Source organism: Somniosus microcephalus, chromosome 23 (assembly GCF_052327205.1).
Source record: "Somniosus microcephalus isolate GS21.2 chromosome 23, FLI_Smic_1.0, whole genome shotgun sequence".
NCBI classification, from domain to species: domain Eukaryota; kingdom Metazoa; phylum Chordata; class Chondrichthyes; order Squaliformes; family Somniosidae; genus Somniosus; species Somniosus microcephalus.
In genome coordinates, this window is record NC_141009.1 from 7,224,336 (window position 1) to 7,243,576 (window position 19,241).

Here is a 19,241-nt window from a genome sequence, read left to right on the forward strand (position 1 = left end):
ACTGGAGTGTCAGCCTAGATTTATGTGCTCAAGTCTCTGGAGAGGGTCTATGAACCCATAACCTTCTGACCCAGAGATGAGATGAGAGTGCTGCCCACTGAGGCACGGCTGATCAATGCAGGGGCCTAACTAGGGTTTGGTTAAGGGGCACAGAGGGTTACGGTGCTTGGTCTTGCGATCGGTGAGGGAGGTGTTAAAAAAGCTTCCACTCTATCTCTTCTTCTCCTTCTTAGGCAGTCCCTCAGAACTGAGGATGACTTGCTTCCACATTAAAAATGAGTTCGCAGGTGACTGATGAGTCCAATGTGGGACCTGCAGTCTCTGTCACAGGTGGGGCAGATGGTGGTTGAAGGGGCGGGTGGGTGGGGTGCTTGGGTTGACTTGCGCTGCCTGCACTCAGCTTCCACTTGCTCCCGGCGAAGAGACTCGAGGTGTTCAGCGCCTTCCCGGATGCTTCTCCTCCACTTTGTGCAGTCTTGGGCCAGGGATTCCCAGGTGTCGGTGGGGATGTTACACTTTTTCAAGGCGGCTTTGAGGGTGTCCTTGGAGCGTTTCCTCTGCCCACCTGGGGCTCTCTTGCCGTGCCAGAGCTCCGAATAGAGCGCTTGTTTTGGGAGTCTCGTATCGGACATGCGGACAATGTGACCCGTCCATCGGAGCTGATTGAGCGTGGTCAAAGCTTCGATGCTGGGGATGTTGGCCTGAGCGAGAACACTGACGTTGGTGCGCCTATCCTACCAATGGATTTGCAGGATCTTGCGGAGGCAGCATTGGTGGTACCTCTCCAGTGCTTTGAGGTGCCTGCTGTACATGGTCCATGTCTCTGAGGCATACAGCAGGGCAGGTATCACTGCTGCTCTATAGACCATGAGCTTAGTGCCAGGTTTGAGGTCCTGGTCTTCAAACACTCTCTTCCTCAGGCGACCGAAGGCTGCACTGGCACACTGAAGGCGGTGTTGGACTTCGTCGTCGACGTCTGCCCTTATTGACAGTAGGCTCCCAAGGTATGGAAAGTGGTCCACGTTGTCCAAGGCCTTGTCGTGGATTTTGATAATTGGGGGGCAGTACTGTGTGGCGGGGGCAGGTTGGTAGAGGACCTTTGTCTTACGGATGTTTAGTGTAAGGCCCATGCTCTCATACGCTTCGGTGAAGGTGTTGACGATGGTTTGGAGTTCAGCCTCCGAGTGAGCGCAGACGCAAGCGTCGTCTGCATACTGTAATTCGACGCCAGAGGATGGGACGACCTTGGATCTGGACTGGAGGCGACGGAGGTTGAACAGTTTCCCGTTTGTTCTGTAAATTAGCTCCACTCCAGCGGGGAGCTTACTGAGGGGACTCTATCTCTAATGAGCTGAACACATCACAAATGTCAAAGAAACAGACATTTCAATGAACAGAGGACGACCATTCACTCTTAAAATAGCCTCAGGCAACAGCACAGGAGCAGAAACCAAAGGCCTGTATGAGTGGAAGAATCTTTCGGCCCAGACTTACTAACACCCTCTGGGCAAGAGAACATCCATATTCAATGTGGTGAACTGCTCCACCGCCGGGAGTTACACATTGGCCCAGAAATTCCAGAACGGGGCTTGCAGCGCGTGCAAGCCCCGTATTTGCACTTACCCCGCGCTCGTGCCGATCAGCTTCTGGGACGCCTGAACTTGCAGAAATAGAAAGCACATTCCCGGGCAGCGTATGACGTCATGCCGCCCAGGAGTGCAGCCAGCGCGAAGCCAGGAGCGTGCAGTGTAAGTGAGACACGCCCCTTGAGGTCTCAGTTTCACTGGACACGCCCCCAATGTTTCTGTCAAGCTGCTAAGGATTTTTACATGCAAAGCAGCAGTTTAAATAGGTTTTTGGAAGTTTTTTGAAGATTTTGGTAACTTTTATAAACTTTTTAAAATGTTTACATTTTTTTGAGTAATCTGAAGTAGTTTTAAAGAGAATTAAAGCAATTTAAAGACTTTTAAAAGCCCTAAAATAATTTTTTAAATTCCATTTATTTATTTAGCAATGTCGTCGTCATACGTGTCTTCACACTGTTCCCTTTGGGGAACTGTATGAAGTGGTGGAAGGATTTATGGCCATGATTAACGCTCATTCCGTGACCGTAACCACCTTTGAACCAGCCATTAGGGCGGTTAGTCCTATGGCGGGAGGGTTTTACGGGCTCCCACAAGCTATACAAGGAGGGGGGGCCACCCACACCCACGGACGCAAATATCCCACTGGATGTCAACCCAGAATTTAGAGCCGGAGCTCCGACTCCACTTGCCGGGACTGTCTGGAGCGGGGTTCGAAACCCTACCCTGATCTGGCCCAGCGGCGGGGATCCTACCTCTATGACAAAGGCCCAATCCAATTAGCAACGTGAAATGGCAGCATAGGGCTCCAGTCACGGGGAGGGAAAAGGCGCAGGAAACGTATGGGTGTCACCTTTTGTGCGGAGTGGGCCTTTTGCGTAGCAGTAAGCATCCCCGCCGCTGGGCCAGAAGGAGTAGGGTTTTGAACCCCACTCCAGACAGTCCCGGCAAGTGGAGTCGGAGCTCCAACTTTAAATTCTGGGTGGACATCCAGCGGGATACTTGCGTCCGTGGGTGTTGGTGGCCCCCCCCCCTCAGATGGGTTGTGGGAGCCCGTAAAACCCGCCCGCCATAGGACTAACCACCCTAATGGCTGGTTCAAAGATGGTTACGGTCACGGAATGAGCGTTAATCACGGCCATAAATCCTTCCACCACTTCATACAGTTCCCCAAAGGGAACAGTGTGAGGATACGTACGATGATGACCTCTTGCGCAATGCACCTCCTTGGGCCCTCAGTCGCAGATGCGAGGGGGCAAGTCGTGCAATTGTTAATTTTTTTATTTTATTGACATGTAAAATGTTGGCCCAGTAATTCCCTTCCAAATGCGCTAGTACGGTCGGGGTACTTACGCATCTGGCCGGATGAAATGCCGGTTTTCAGCATTCACAGTGCATGTGGGGAAAACCGGCATTTCCTGTCCTCTGAACGAAGGGGTTCAGAGGCAGAACGCGTGCGACTGCACAGGCAGCGCGTGCGCAGTATAATTCGCCGCTTTCATTAATGCTTTCAGTGAGGTCCAGTCATTACAACTTACACATGAAAAAAGCATGGGTACAGTTGCTCCACAGGCTGCGGAGGAAGATATTTCTTATCGTGGAGCTTCTGAAAATATGTATGTCTGTATATATTCCTTTGTGTGTTATGTATATATTCCTTTATTTATGTGTATGAATGTATTATTTAATTATGACTTTCAGAGAAAGTAACTTATTGGAAAATCATAATTAAAAACATACATTCATACACATTAGTAAAGGAATATAAAACATACATACATATACGTAAAGGAATATATGTGGACATACATACATAACTCATTCTCACATTCCATTCACACAGCCACAATTGCTCCTTCTACCTACCGTTCTGAACACCCTTTAAAAAAAAAAATTTAAACTTTAAAACTTACTTAAAATTTCTTAAAATAACTTCCCTCCCTTTCCCAAACAAAAATATTGCATTTCAAAAGCTCCACGATAAAATATATCTTCCTCCGCAGCCAATGAACAACTTTACACTTGCTTTTTTCACGTGTAACTTCTAAGGACTTACCCTCACGGATTTCATGAATGAAATCCACGAAGTTCACTGCGCAAGCGCTGCCTGTGCAGTCGCACGCGCTCGAGGTCTGGAAATGCCGGCGTTCCCCGCATGCGCTGTTCATGCTGAACGCCGGCATTTCCAACAGCCAGAAGCGTGAGTAAGCCGACCGTACTCACGCTTCTGGCCTGGAATTTCTGGCCCATTATGTACAGTTCAGAAACAGGCCATTCGGCCCAACTGGTCCGTGTCGGTGTTTCTGCTCCACACCAGTCTCCTCCCCACCCCTCTTCATCTCACCCCATCAACATAACCTATTCCTTTCGCCTTCATGCGCTTATCTAATTTCCTCTTAAATGCATCTATGCTATTCACCTCTTACCGAGGCACCGTCTGCTCTCTCTCAGGTGGGTGTAAAAGATCCTGCGGCACTATATCGTAGAAGAGCAGGGGGGAGTTCTCCCCGGTGTCCTGGGGCCAATATTTATCCCTCAATCAACATCACTAAAATACAGTGTATCTGGTCATTATCACATTGCTGTTTGTTGGAGCTTGCTGTGCGCAAACTGGCTGCCGCGTTTCCTACATTACAACAGTGACTACACTTCAAAAAGTACTTCATTGGCTGTGAAGCACTTTGGGGTGTCCTGAGGTGGTGAAAGGCGCTACAGAAATGCAAGTCTTTCTTTTCTCAACCACTCCCTGTGGTAGCGAGTTCCACATTCTTACCACGCTCTGGGTAAAGACATTTTTCCTGAATTCCCCATTGGGTTTATTAGTGACTATCTTATATTGATGGCCCCTAGTTCTGGTCTTCCCCACAAGTGGAAACATCTTCTCTGCGTCTACCCTATCAAAGCCCTTCAACATTTTCAAGACCTCTATCAGGTCACCCCTCAGCCTTCTCTTTTCTGGAGAATAAAGCCTCAGCCTGTTTAATCTTTCCTGATAGGTATAACCTCTCAGTTCTGGTACCATCCTTATAAGTCATTGTTGCACCTTCTCCAGTGCCTCGATATCCTTTTCGTAATATGGAGACCAGAACTGTGCACAGTAACTCCAAGTCTAACCAAGGACCTATACAAGTTGAACATAACTACTCTGTTTTTCAATTCTATCCCTCTAGAAATGTACCCCGGTGCTTGGGTTGTTTTTTTCTGGCCTTATTAACCTGCGTCGCTACTTTTAGTGATTTGTGTAACTGTTCCCCCAGATCCCTCTGCTCCTCGACCACATTTAGACCCTTATTTTCCGAGGAGTGAGTATGTGGCCTCCTTACTCTTCCTCCCAAGATGCGCCACCTCACATTAGTCTATATTGGTCAAAGAGGTTGGTTCTAAGGAGCCTCCTAAAGGAGGAGAGAGAGGCAGTGAGGTTTGGGAAGGGAATTCCAGAGCTTAAAAAAAGAAAGACTTGCATTTCTATAGCGCCTTTCATGACCACCGGACGTCCCAAAGCGCTTCACAGCCAATGAAGTACTTTTTGAAGTGTAGTCACTGTTGTAATGTAGGAAACACGGCATCAAATTGCGCACAGCAAGCTCCCACAAACAGCTTAAGAACATAAGAAATAGGGGCAGGAGTGGGCCATTCGGCCCTTCGAGCCTGCTCCGCCATTCAATGAGATCATGGCTGATCTTCTGCCTCGACTCCATTCACCGGCCCTATCGCCATATCCCTTGATGCCCTTACTAGTCAGAAATCTATCGACTTCTGTTTTGAATATACCCAATGACTGAGCCTCCACAGCCCTCTGGGGTAGAGAATTCCAAAGATTCACCACCCTCTGTGTGAAGAAATTTCTTCTCATCTCAGTCCTGAATGGCCGACCCCTTATCCTGAGGCTGTGGCCCCTGGTTCTAGACTCCCCAGCCAAGGGAAACATTCTCCCAGCATCCACCCTATCAAGCCCTGTAATAATTTTGTATGCTTCAATGAGATCACCTCTCATTCTTCTGAATTCAAGAGAATACAGGCCTAGTTTACTCAATCTCTTCTCATACGACAGTCCTGCCATCCCAGGAATCAATCTCGTGAACCTTCGTTGCACTCCCTCTATGGCAAGTATATCCTTCCTTAGGTAAGGAGACCAAAATTGTACACAGTGTGGTCTCACCAAGGCCCTATATAATTGGAGTAAGACTTCTTTACTCCTGTACTCAAATCCTCCTGTAATGAAGGCCAGCATACCATTTGCCTTCCTAATGGCTTGCTGCACCTGCACATTCACTTTCAGTGACTCATGTACAAGAACACCCAGGTCCCTTTGAGCATCTGCATTCTCCAATCTTTCACCATTTAGGAAATACTCTGCCTTCCTATTTTTTCTACCAAAGTGGATAGCTTCACATTTATCCACATTATATTCCATCTGCCATGTTCTCGCCCACTCACTGAGCCTGTCGAGATCCCCAATGTGATAATGCCCAGATAATCTGATTTAGTGATGTTGATTGAGTGATAAATATTGACCAGGACACCGGGGAATAACTGCCCTGCTCTTTTTCGAAATAGTGGCCATGGGATATTTTGCGACAGTCCCGCCATCCCAGGAATCAATGTTGTGAAACTTCGTTGCACTCCCTCTATGGCAAGTATATTCTTCCTTAGGTAAGGAGACCAAAATTGTACACAGTACTCCAGGTGTGGTCTCACCAAGGCCCTATATAATTGGAGTAAGACTTCTTTACTCCTGTACTCAAATCCTCCTGTAATGAAGGCCAGCATACCATTTGCCTTTCTAAGGGCTTGCTGCACCTGCACATTCACTTTCAGTGACTCATGTACAAGGCACAGGGGGTGGTGAGGTGGGGGGGCGGTGGGGGGTGGGGGGGCGGTGGGACAGGGGGTGGTGGGTGTGGTGGGACGGGGGGCGGGGGGGTGGGGGGGGCGGTGGGGTGGGGTGGGGGGGATGGGGGGGCGGTGGGGTGGGGTGGGGGGGTGGGACGGGGGTCAGTGGGGGGTGGACCGGGGTGAATGGGAGGACAGAGAAGGATCAGCAGCGATGGTATCGAATCAGTTAACCAAAAACAACTTTTGCCGTTGATCTGGTAATAGTGGAGAGCTGAGCGCAGTGGCAGACTCAATAACTCACTGAAAACACATTAAAGGAGAGAAGTGATTGAAGGGAAGAATAAAACAGGCTCTGGAGATGTGTGCTGCGAGTTTTGTCTGACAGTCTTTTGATTTTGGATGTGAGGAAAATTAATATCCATCCAGCAATGCTAAGTATTCAGCAGCCAAACGGAGAGAGAGAGGATAATTCTGAGGGGCTTTTGTCTTTAATGGAGAAGCAGTGAAGCGCATTCAGTGCTTTGAGGAACATTGACTCATCCTTCAATCTAAACAGAAGTAAAGAGCGTTTGCCTGAACTGATCTGTGCAACACACTGCAAGCCCCGCAGAGCAGGCACGAGGAAAAGCCAAAGGAAGATTGGATTAAGTATTGGAGGGAAGCTCAGGACAAGGCTGCCCAGGGCTCCCTCTGTTGGCTTTTCTCGAGCTTCCTGCAACTGACAGGGAAAGAAACAGAGAAAGAGAGAGAGAATGAAAGAGAGAGAGAAAGAGAAAAAGAGAGAAAGAGATAAAGAAAGAAAGACTTGCATTTGTATAGCACCTTTTACGACGTCCCAAAGCTTTTGAAGTGTAGTCACTGTTTTAATGTAGGAAACGCAGCGGCCAATTTGCGCACAGCAAGCTCCCACAAACAGCAACGTGACAATGACCAGATCATCTCTTTTAGTGATGTTGGTTGAGGGATAAATATTGACCAGACACCCCTGCTCTTCTTCAAATACTGCTGCAGCATCTTTTACAACCACCTCAGTGGGCAGACGGGGCCTCGGTTAAATGTCTCATATCGAAAGACGGCACCTTCGACACTGCAGCACTCCCTCTGTACTGCACTGGGAGTGTCCGCCTGGATTCTGTTCTCAAGTCTCTGAATCTGGGGAGTTCTCCCCAGGGTCCGGGCCAATATTTATCCCTCAAACAACATCACCAAAAAACAGATTATCTGGTCATTATCTCATTGCTGTTTGTGGGAGCTTGCTGTGCACAAATTGGCTGCCGCATTTCATAAGATTACACAGGATTACACAGGATATACGGCACAGAAACAGGCCATTCAGCCCAACCAGTCCATGCCGGCGTTTATGCTCCACTCGAGCCTCCTCCCGTCTTTCCTCATCTAAATCTATCGGCGTAACCCTCTATTCCCTTCTCTCTCATGTGCTTATCTAACTGCCCCTTTAATGTATCTATACTATTCGCCTCAACCACTCCCTGTGGTAGCGAGTTCCACATTCTCACCACTCTCTGGGTAAAGAAGTTTCTTCTGAATTCCCTATTGGATTTCTCGGTGACTATCTTATATTGATGGCCTCTACTTATGCTCTTCCCCACAAGTGGAATCATTCTCTCTGTATCCACTCTATCAAAACCTTTCATAATTTTAAAGACCTCTATTCGGTCACTCCCTCAGCCTTCTCTTTTCAAATGAAAAGAGAACCAGCCTGTTCAGCCTTTCCTGATAGGTATACCCTCGGTTTCCTACATTACAACAGTGACTACACTTCAAAAAGTACTTCATTGGCTGTAAAGCACTTTGGGACGCCCTGAGGTTGTGAAAGGCGCTATAGAAATGCAAGTCTTTCTTTCAATCTTGCTTCCTCAGTTTAATGCTCCCACATTCACAGATTATCAGATCATTGGTCAATCCTCAGAAACCTGCTGGCTAAGTAAGTCGTCCAGCATCATCTGTAAGAGTCGGGCGCTTAGCACGCGCTTGTCACACTTTACTTGTCACACCAAAGTGTCGCAGATGAAAACACTAACAAATCACAACTGAAGATCTTAAATAAAGTACTAAAAAAAAAATCAACAAAGCCAGGGGGAGCTCCGCTAGGGGGAGTGTTTGCTAGTGCTGTGGGGGAGGGTTTAAACTAAAATGGCAGGGGGTTGGGAACCTGTGCAGGGAGACAGAGGAAAGGGACACAAGGATAGAAGCAAAAGACATGAAGGAGAAAAGCAAAAGTGGCAGTCAGAGAAATCAAGGGTTTAAATCAAACATGGCCACAGTAAATAATAATTCTAAAAGGTCTAAGAGTGTTAAAAAAACAAGCCTGAGGGCTTTGTGTCTTAATGTGAGGAGCATTCATAATAAGGTGGATGAATTAGCTGCGCAAATAGATGTAAACGGATATGATATGAGTGGGATTACAGAAACATGGCTCCAGGGTGACCAAGGCTGGGAACTCAACATCCAGGGGTATTCAATAGTCAGGAAAGACAGGCAAAAAGGAAAAGGAGGTGGGGTAGCATTGCTGGTTAAAGAGGAGATTAACACAATTGTAAGGAAGGATATTAGCTCTGATGATGTAGGATCTGCATGGGTAGAGCTGAGAAATACCAAGGGGCAGAAAATGTTAGTGGGAGTTGTATACAGACCCCCAAACAGTAATGCGGAGGTTGGGGATGGCATTAAACGGGAAATTAGAGACGCGTGCAATAAGGGCACAGCAGTTATCATGGGTGACTTTAATCTACATATAGATTGGGCTAACCAAATTAGTTACAAAACTGTGGCGGAGGAATTCCTGGAGTGTATACGGGATGGTTTCCTGGATCAATATGTCAAGGAACCAACTAGAGATCAGGCCATCTTAGGCTGGGTATTATGTAATGAGAAAGGAATAATTAGCAATCTTGTTGTGCGAGGCCCCTTGGGGCGGAGCGATCATAATATGATTGAATTCTTCATTAAGATGGAGAGTGACGTAGTTGACTCAGAGACTAGGGCCCTGAATTTAAATAAAGGATACTATGATGGTATGAGGCGCGAGTTGGGTAGGATTGATTGGGGAATGTTACTCAAAGGGTTGACAGTGGATAGGCAATGGCAAACATTCAAAGACCGCATGGATGAACTACAGAATTTGTTCATCCCTGTTTGGCATAAAAATAAAACAAAAAAGGTGACTCAACCATGGCTAACAAGGGAAATTAGGGATAGCATAAGATCCAAGGAGAGGACATATAAATTGGCCAGAAAAAGCAGTAAACCTGAGGATTGGGAGCAGTTTAGGATTCAGCAAAGGAGGACAAAGGGATTAATTAAGAGGGGGGAAATAGAGTATGAGAGTAAGCTTTCAGGGAACATAAAAACTGACTGTAAAGGCTTCTATAGATATGTGAAGAGAAAAAGATTGGTGAAGTCAAGCGTAGGTCCCTTGCAGTCAGAATCAGGGGAATTTATAATGGGGAACAAATAAATGGCAGACCAATTAAATACATACTTTGGTTCTGTCTTCACAAAGGAGGACACAAATAACCTCCCAGAGATGTCGGGAAACATAGGGTCTAATGAGAGGGAGGAACTGAATGAAATCAGTATTTGTAGGGAAATGGTGTTAGGGAAATTGACAGGATTGAAGGCCGCTAAATCCCCAGGGCATGATAATCTACATCCTAGGGTACTTAAGGAAGTGGCCCTAGAAATAGTAGATGCATTTGTAGGGGTTGCAAAATTTCCCCTATTTCCCTGAAGATTGAAAATATTGGTCCACATCGTGGACGAAGAATTGGGTGATGTGACTGGTCTACAGTGTTTTAAAATGTGCCGAGAACCACAAAAGACTGCTCTGAGATGGAAAGAACGTGGACAACACGGGAGTCGAGGAATTCTGTGGAAAATGTTCACACACCTTGAGACAGTACATCTTAATAAAGTCGTTCCCTGGAGTTTGGGAAATCACAAAAGGTTTTAAAATATCAGAGAAAGCATGGCAAAAGGACAAAGAAGCAGCTCGAGTTGTCTGTGTGAAAAAAAGTGGGAGAATGCAGTGGCTGTGAGTCAGACCTGCCAATCAAAGGGAGGTTCCCTTCAGAAGCACTTGAAGTTGCTTATTTACTTAAGAGATTAGCCCACTTAAGAGAACCGCAGGACAATCGATTTGAAACTGCTTCTGTTTACATAGCCATTCAAAGCATTCACAGACAAAGATACATTGAAACTGTGGAACGGATTTTGATCTGCTACAGTTTAAGAACTGAATGGGTTTAAATCACCCATCAATCTGGACAATAGGGCTATTGCATTCCCTTTTGTTTCAGCCCAGGTAAACTCTGGATGTGGGCGGGAACATTTTGGCCCCACAGTGCAGACACACTAACCCAGTCCAACCACTTTGAGTTAGCCAATCACAGCTTTTCTCTTGTGAATTGGAACTTTTTGGGCGCGAATTTTCCAGACAGGAAAACAGCAGGGGTGGGGGGCCTCACCAGGTATATATGATAGCTCCTGAGAAGCTATCGCTCTCTTTACTTCCTGGGACCACAGGTGAGCCTCTCTCTCTCTCTCTCTCACTTCGCTGGACCACATGTGAGCAGGGTTTCTGACTATTCAGCAAAGCAACCTAGTAAGGAGTTAGGGGATGGTAATTAAGGGGATATTGCTAAGATTGTTTAAGTAACATTGGAGCCATCTAATCCCTTGTTTTTACCGTCTGCATTCCCCCCATTTAAGCAATTTTACTGTAATTACTGTGTTCCTGTGGTATAGTTTGATATTTGATTATAGTTTCTTTTAGTTAATAAAACTTGATTTTTCTCTCATCCAAACCACATGTCCGTTTTTAATATCATTAATTATAATTCCTGCAGTCAGAACTGGAAGGTGGGGTAGCGATTCGAAACCGCTGTTTGAAAATTGGTTTATTGGAAATTGGTTTACAGTGTAGCAGCAAGGCTGCAGACCAGGTAAATTACCTTAAACCAGTTAAAAGAAGCCCCCCCTACAAAATGGCGACCATGGCAGGACTGCAGGCCATTGTTGATTTGATAAGTGGTTTGGATCTGGAGAAAGTACCAGCTCTTGTTTCTCTCGTTTTCAGTATGTGGGTAGCCCTGCGAATTTTAGCGGCAGTGTGTAGGCTGACCTATCGGGCTATAGGTGGCTGGTTTAGGAAGGATGAGATGAGGGAGCAGGAGGAGGTTAAGGAGGCCAAGAATCGGGAGTCCCAGTTTGAGAAATGCCACGCATTTATAGAGTGCCTGGTGCAGGAAGTCACTGAGGCCAGAGAAAGTGAGATGAGACTGCGGGAAGAGAATGCCCGCCTCATCTCAGAAGTAAAAGAGCAGGAGGAAAGGTTTAGGGAAGTAAAGGCAGCCTATAAGCTGGCCTGCGCCCAGAGGTTTAGTGAAGCAGATCATGGCCTCTGTAGGGCAGAGATAGAAAGCCTTAACATGGCTTTAAAAGCAAGGGGGATGATTTGCATGATCAGACCGAAGGCAGGTCAGCCGGATTGGGACACTTCCTACCCCAGTGGGACCCTAGTTTTGCACAAAGTTCAAATTTGAAATGGTTGGGTGGCTTAGGAACAGAGAAACAGCAGCCTGGGATCAGAAATCTGCAGGCTGCTGCCACTCCATCCACTGAAACTGCTTGCGCAGGCACGGTTCCCCAGCCTGTACCCCCAGCGGACCTTCTTTACTCTTCTTGCACAGGCGCAGTAGCGCGCCTGAGCGAAGAGGTTCTCCAACACTGGGCTCGCGCAGGCGCAGTCGCGAGCTTGGTACCCCCAGCGGATCACCTTAACTTTTCCCGCGCAGGCGCAGTCGCGGACCCGGAACTCCGAGAGGCCCTTTCTCAGTTTTCCCGCGCAGGCGCGGTCGCGTGCTTGAGGGGAGAGTTTTGCCAACAGGAGGTTCGCGCAGGCGCAGTCGTGAACCCGGAACCCCCAGCGACTCCTTCCCTCTGCGAGGCCGAGCGCGCAGGCGCAGTCGGCTGTTTAAAGATCCCTGCTGCTCAGTTTTTACATGCAGGTGCACAGGCCTGCTTGGAAGACTCAGCAGTTCTTCCAATACTTTTCAAACAAATCAAACGCGCAGGCGCGGTTGCCTGCGCTAGTGTAGCAGTTCCCCAGCCCTTTAAAGAAATTCTTCACGCAAGCGCAGTTGCCGGCGGGACCAGCGTGGCTCTTTTTCAGGAGGTTTGCGCAGGCGCACTCACCTGCTTGAATACAGAGGCTTCACAGCCTCTGCCGCAGGACTCAGGGGAGGAGGTTCGCGCAGGCGCAGTCGCCTGTTTAAAGGAACCAGCTTCCCAGCCCGCTTCCAGAGTGGTCCCCCCCCATGATGTGGGACCCTGGGGGGGCAGGGATAGCAATTCCTCTTGCAGGGGGGCTGGTAACAAGTTTTGGACATGGGGAGCAGGTTCCCAGCCAACGAGGGCTGCGACCCTGGCTCAGGGTCCGCCAGCCAAAGTTTCCCCCACAGAGACGCCCCTCAGAAGGTCTCAGCGGGCCCGCAAGCCCAAGAAAAGGTGGTCACCAGGGTACCTGCCACAAAGAGCAATCTCCCAAACCGGGGAGAAGCCAAAGGGCAGAGGTCCCCAATCAACAGCCATAAGGTGTGAGGGACCAGAGACAGGAGGCAGTCCAGCTTCGCTGCAGCCAGCAGCAATCTGCGACAGTGCCAGAGATTAGCCTGGCCGCCCGGGGACGGGCAGCATTTGTATTATAGCTTTGGTGTGTATATAGCTTGCTTTTAAGGTTTGTATTTTAAGTTTAAAATGTTTCAACTAGTTTTGTAAGTTTAAGTTTAAAGAGTTTAAATTTACATGTGTGCCAAATGTTTTGTATTTTGATCCGAGGTCGAGGGACCCGGCCATGTCTCCACCTAAGGCAGCAGGTCAGTGAGACCTGGCTGCATGTCCTTTTAAGTTTTTGCAGGAGATTGGAAAATGAAGCAGCCCTGTTCGCCAGCCCGAGCTGGGCATCGAAATGAAGATATGGATTCAGAATGTTGGGGATCACCTCGCCACCGGACGAATCCAGAGGGAAACCCCGCAGCGACCTTCGGGAAAAACTGGACAGGGTCCAGAGGAACTTGCCTACTCCTCCTACGTGGAAGAGATGGCCCCAGTTCACTTGCGGGAGACCTCGCTGTTGAGGAGTCATGTTGGGGAAGCGCAGGTGCCTTGTTAGATAGGGACGCATTCCCCGGGGGTGGGTGGTGATGACCCGGGAAAGATTGTATAGGGGAGGGGGAGACCCAAGAGTCACGTGGGTGCGTTCGGGGGAGGGAGGAACTCACCCGGGGGCCCACGGGCAAAGAGGGTAAGTGTGGCTGGGAAGGATGAGTGGGTGGCCGGATCTGGGATCCAAGTTTCAGTGTGGGGCCAGGGAGAGCCGCCACACAGGCACCCATCATTTTCTGCAGCCAGTTGAGGGAAGACGGGAGGGGGAGGGACTGGGAGTCACGGTCCCATACTCCCGGTCTCGGTCTGTGCCAAGGTAATTTTAAACATGAGGGGTACCCCGCCTCCACAAAGGGACAAGGGAACGGTTCGGGGCTGGCAGAGCAGGCTGGTCTGTAAATCCATTCTGTCTGTTTTAAAGTTTAAGACGATAAAAGGGGGGTGGAAGGTACATTTACTGCCGGGTGGGAGGAGCAATACCCACTCAAATTTTGTGACCCATCATTGGCACATGATGGTCGGGGTTTATTTAAGCATGTTGTTCAAGTTTTTTTGTATTTTGTGTTACAGCCCCAAGTTGAGCAGAGGTGTAGGATCCTCTCCGTGCTTGGGATCATTTTGTGACAACTCCAAGTTGAGCAGAGGCATAGGACCCTCTCCGTGCTTGGGATCATTTTGATTACGTGGTGTAACTAAGATGGCAACATTTTGTAATAAGTTATAATGTGAAAAGTGATTGTAAATTTTGATTGCATTGTAATTTTACAAGCGTGTAGGGGTATGAGGCCCCTTATTGTAAACTGATGTATCTGTAGGATGCCTACCGTACCACAGTTTTTCTCGAATTTTAGGGGAAAGGACGGTTCGGGGGATCAGTGGCAGATAGTTGTTAGGTAAATACAGGGGATGGTTGTTTGTGAGGGGGTCTGAAAATTTTGCTCACTCCTTCAAGTTGATACTACAAGCAAGTTGGGAGTATCAAAAGGGGGGAATGTAGGGGTTGCAAAATTTCCTGTATTTCCCTGAAGATTGAAAATATTGGTCCACATCGTGGTCGAAGAATTGGGTGATGTGACTGGTCTACAGTGTTTTAAAATGTGCCGAGAACCGCAAAAGACTGCTTGGAGATGGAAAGAACATGGACAACATGGGAGTCGAGGAATTCTGTGGAAAATGTTCACACACCTTGAGACAGTACATCTTAATAAAGTCGTTCCCTGGAGTTTGGGAAATCACAAAAAGTTTTAAAATGGCAGAGAAAGCATGGCAAAAGGACAAAGAAGCAGCTCGAGTTGTCTGTGTGAAAAAAAGTGGGAGGATGCAGTGGCTGTGAGTCAAACCTGCCAATCAAAGGGAGGTTCCCTTCAGAAGCACTTGAAGTTGTTTATTTACTTAAGAGATTAGCCCACTTGAGAAAACCCAGGACAATCGATTTGAAACTGCTTCTGTTTACATAGCCATTCAAAGCATTCACAGACAATGATACATTGAAACTGTGGAACGGATTTTGATCTGCTACAGTTTAAGAACTGAATGGGTTTAAATCACCCATCAATCTGGACAATAGGGCTATTGCATTCCCTTTTGTTTCAGCCCAGGTAAACTCTGGATGTGGGTGGGAACATTTCGGCCCCACAGTGCAGACACACTAACCCAGTCCAACCACTTTGAGTTAGCCAATCACAGATTTTCTCTTGTGAATTGGAACTTTTTGGGCGTGAATTTTCCAGACAGGAAAACAGCAGAGGTTGGGTGGGGGGCCTCACCAGGTATTTATGATAGCTCCTGAGAAGCCATCGCTCTCTTTACTTCCTGGGACCACAGGTGAGCCTCTCTCTCTCTCTCCCTCACTTCGCTGGACCACATGTGAGCAGAGTTTCTGACTATTCAGCAAAGCAACCTAGTAAGGAGTTAGGGGATGGTAATTAAGGGGATATTGCTAAGATTGTTTAAGTAACATTGGAGCCATCTAATCCCTCGTTTTTACCGTCTGCATTCCCCCCATTTAAGCAATTTTACTGTAATTACTGTGTTCCTGTGGTATAGTTTGATATTTGATTATAGTTTCTTTTAGTTAATAAAACTTGATTTTTCTCTCATCCAAACCATGTGTCCGTTTTTAATATCATTAATTATAAGTCCTGCAGTCAGAACTGGAAGGTGGGGTAGCGATTCGAAACCGCTGTTTGAAAATTGGTTTATTGGAAATTGGTTTACAGTGTAGCAGCAAGGCTGCAGACCAGGTAAATTACCTTAAACCAGTTAAAAGCCCCCCCTACACATTGATGGTCATCTTCCAAAATTCTATAGATTCTGGAACAGTTCCCATGGATTGGAGGGTAGCTAATGTTACCCCACTAATCAAAAAAGGTGGTAGAGAGAAAACGGGGAATTATAGACCGGTAAGCCTGACATCGGTAGTGGGGAAAATGCTAGAGTCCATTATAAAAGATGTAATAGCAGAGCACTTGGAAAACAGTGACAGGATCAGACAAAGTCAACATGGATTTACAAAAGGTAAATCGTGCTTGGCTAATCTACTGGAATATTTTGAGGATGTAACTGGTAGAATAGATATGAGAGAACCAGTGGATGTGGTGTATTTGGACTTTCAGAAGGCTTTCGATAAGGTTCCGCATAAGCGATTAGCGTGTAAAGTTAAGGCACATGGGATTGGGGGCAAGGTACTGACTTGGATAGAGAACTGGTTGGCAGACAGGAAGCAAAGAGTTGGAATAAATGGGTCTTTTTCTGAGTGGCAGGCAGTGACTAGTGGGGTACCGCAGGGATCGGTCCTAGGACCCCAGCTATTTACAATATATATTAATGATCTAGATGAGGGAACTAGATGTAATATCTCCAAGTTTGCAGATGACACAAAGCTGGGTGGGTGTGTGTGCTGTGAGGAGGATGCCGAGAAACTCCAGTATGATTTGGATAGGTTGGGTAATTGGGCAGATGCATGGCAGATGCAGTATAATGTGGATAAATGCGAGGTTATCCACTTTGGTGGCAAAAACAGGAAGGCAGATTATTATCTGAACAGCAATAGATTAGAAGAAGGGGAAGTGCAACGAGACCTGGGTGTCCTTGTGCACCAGTCGCTGAAGGTAAGCATGCAGGTGCAGCAGGCGGTTAAGAAGGCAAATGGTATGTTGACCTTCATAGCAAGAGGGTTCGAGTACAGGAACAAGGATGTCTTGCTGCTGTTGTACAGGGCCTTGGTGAAACCACACCTTGAGTATTGTGTGCAGTTTTGGTCGCCTTATCTGAGGAAGGATGTTCTTGCCATGGAGGGAGTGCAGCGAAGATTCACCAGACTGATACCTGGGATGGCAGGAATGACGTATAAGGAGAGATTGGGTCGATTGGGCTTATACTCGCTTGAGTTTAGAAGGATGAGAGGGGATCTCAGTGAAACGATGGCGGGGGAGTCCAGAACCAGGGGTCACAGTCTAAGGATAAGGGGTAAGCCATTTAGGACAGAGATGAGGAGGAATTTCTTCACCCAGAGAGTGGTGAACCTGTGGAATTCTCTACCACAGAAGGCCGTAGAGGCCAATTCATTAAATATATTCAAGAAGGAGTTGGATATATTTCTTAAGGCTAAAGAGATCTAGGGATATGGGGAGAAGGCAGGGACAGGGTACTGAATTTGGATGATCAGCCATGATCTCATTGAATGGCGGAGCAGGCTCGAGGGGCCGAATGGCCTACTCCTGCTCCTATCTTCCATGTTTCTATGTTTCACTTCCTGCTTTGTTGTTCTGGCCTTGATAGCTTGGCCTCTCTCTGAGGGCAGGAGCCAGGGATTTACAAGCAGCCGCCAATCTACAGAAAGGTCCCTCAACAATTCAGCCTGAGGATTGACATCTGACACTTGTGACTAGACATGTTGACCTGTGCTGTATTTATTTTGCCCCCTGTACTGAAATGATCAGCTGCCTCGTGAAAGGAAACAGGATTTGACAATAATCAGAGACATCCTGTCGAAGTATCTTTAATAAATAAACACGTTTGTAAAAACAGCTCCACATTATTTCACAAACTGCAAAAAGATGGTTTCGATAGAGTAAATAAAGAGAAACAGTTTCCATTGGCAGAAGGGTCAGTGAGCAGAGGGCACAGATTGAAGGTGATTGGCAAACCGAGCAGAGACGACATAGAATCTTAGAATCATTGAATCATAGAATGGTTACAGCACAGAGGGAGGCCACTCGGCCCGTCCAGCCTGGCCAGCATGAGGAAACATCTATTTACACAGCGAGTCTGGAACGCGCTGCCTGAAAGGGCGGTGGAAGCCATCTCGGACGTAATAAAACTCACTACACACTTGGTTTGAGTATAAAGCAAGGCTTTAATCAACTTGTTTCAGAACATGGAAGTCTAGTTGTACTTCACTAGCTCCTTGTCTTACAAAATGTCCCTGGCAAGCTGGGGCCAACGCCCGAGTATTTATACTCCTTGGACGGCGCCACCAGCTGGCCGTCCAGTGTTATTTCATAGGTAGTTTCTCGATGATGAGATTTATGACAGTCTCAATAGTAACTTTCAACAGGGACTCAGATAAATACTTGATGGGAAGAAATTTGCAGGGCAATGGGGAAAGAGCAGGGGGAGCGGGATTAACGGGATAGCTCTTTCACAGGCACGATGGGTCGAATGGCCTCCTTCCGTGCTGTATCATTCTACGATTCTATGTTGAGCTTAGAACTCTAATATTTTTTGTGCTCATTAAAGGACGTTAGTGCGGGGTGGGGGGGCGGGTATGAGAACACTTTGCCATTTCAAGAACCCGCTATCAGTATCAATCATTCACAGTCACGCACAGCACCGATAGGCAAATCTAGCGGATCTCACTCACGTGGTGTTAGCTCGCGAGCAGTCTGGGATTGCGAACACGGTTGTTAATAATAAAAAAAACTGTTAATATTAATATAGATGAACATATTGGCCCAAGCCTTGCTGGAAACATCGCAGCGTGTTAACGACACACGCCGTTATTAATGGGTGACTCAGCCAGCACCTTCGGGGGATTATGAGAGAAAAGCCGTGAGTCACGAATCTCCAGAACTCGCGGGTCGATTCACGCCGCTCTGCCTTCGCACAAACGGCATCTCGCCCTCAGCCTCCCCGTTATTTTTAAGAACTTGCTGGATTTGCACATTAATTGCCCGTTAATTACCAGTCCTAACATGCTGCGGCAAGTTTAAGAGCGTAAGTGCCCTTTTAACAATGTGACAATTGTTCATGCAGTGCCGCTCAACCTCTCCGGCCCAGAAAGGGAACAAATTAAACTGTTCAATCTCATTCCTGTAGGTAATGGAAAAGAAAGACTTGCATTTCTCCAGCGCCTTTCATGACCACCGGACGTCCCAAAGTGCTTTACAGCCAATGAAGTGCTTTTTGAAGTGTAGTCACTGTTGAAATGTAGGAAAAGCGGCAGCCAATTTGCGCACAGCAAGCTCCCACAAACAGCAATGTGATAATGAGCAGATCATCTGTTTTTGTCATGTTGATTGAGGGATAAATATTGGCCGGGACACCGGGGAGAACTCCCCTGCTCTTCTTCGAAATAGTGCAGCGGGATCCTGAGAGGGCAGACGGGGCCTCGCTTTATCGTCTCATCCAAAATTC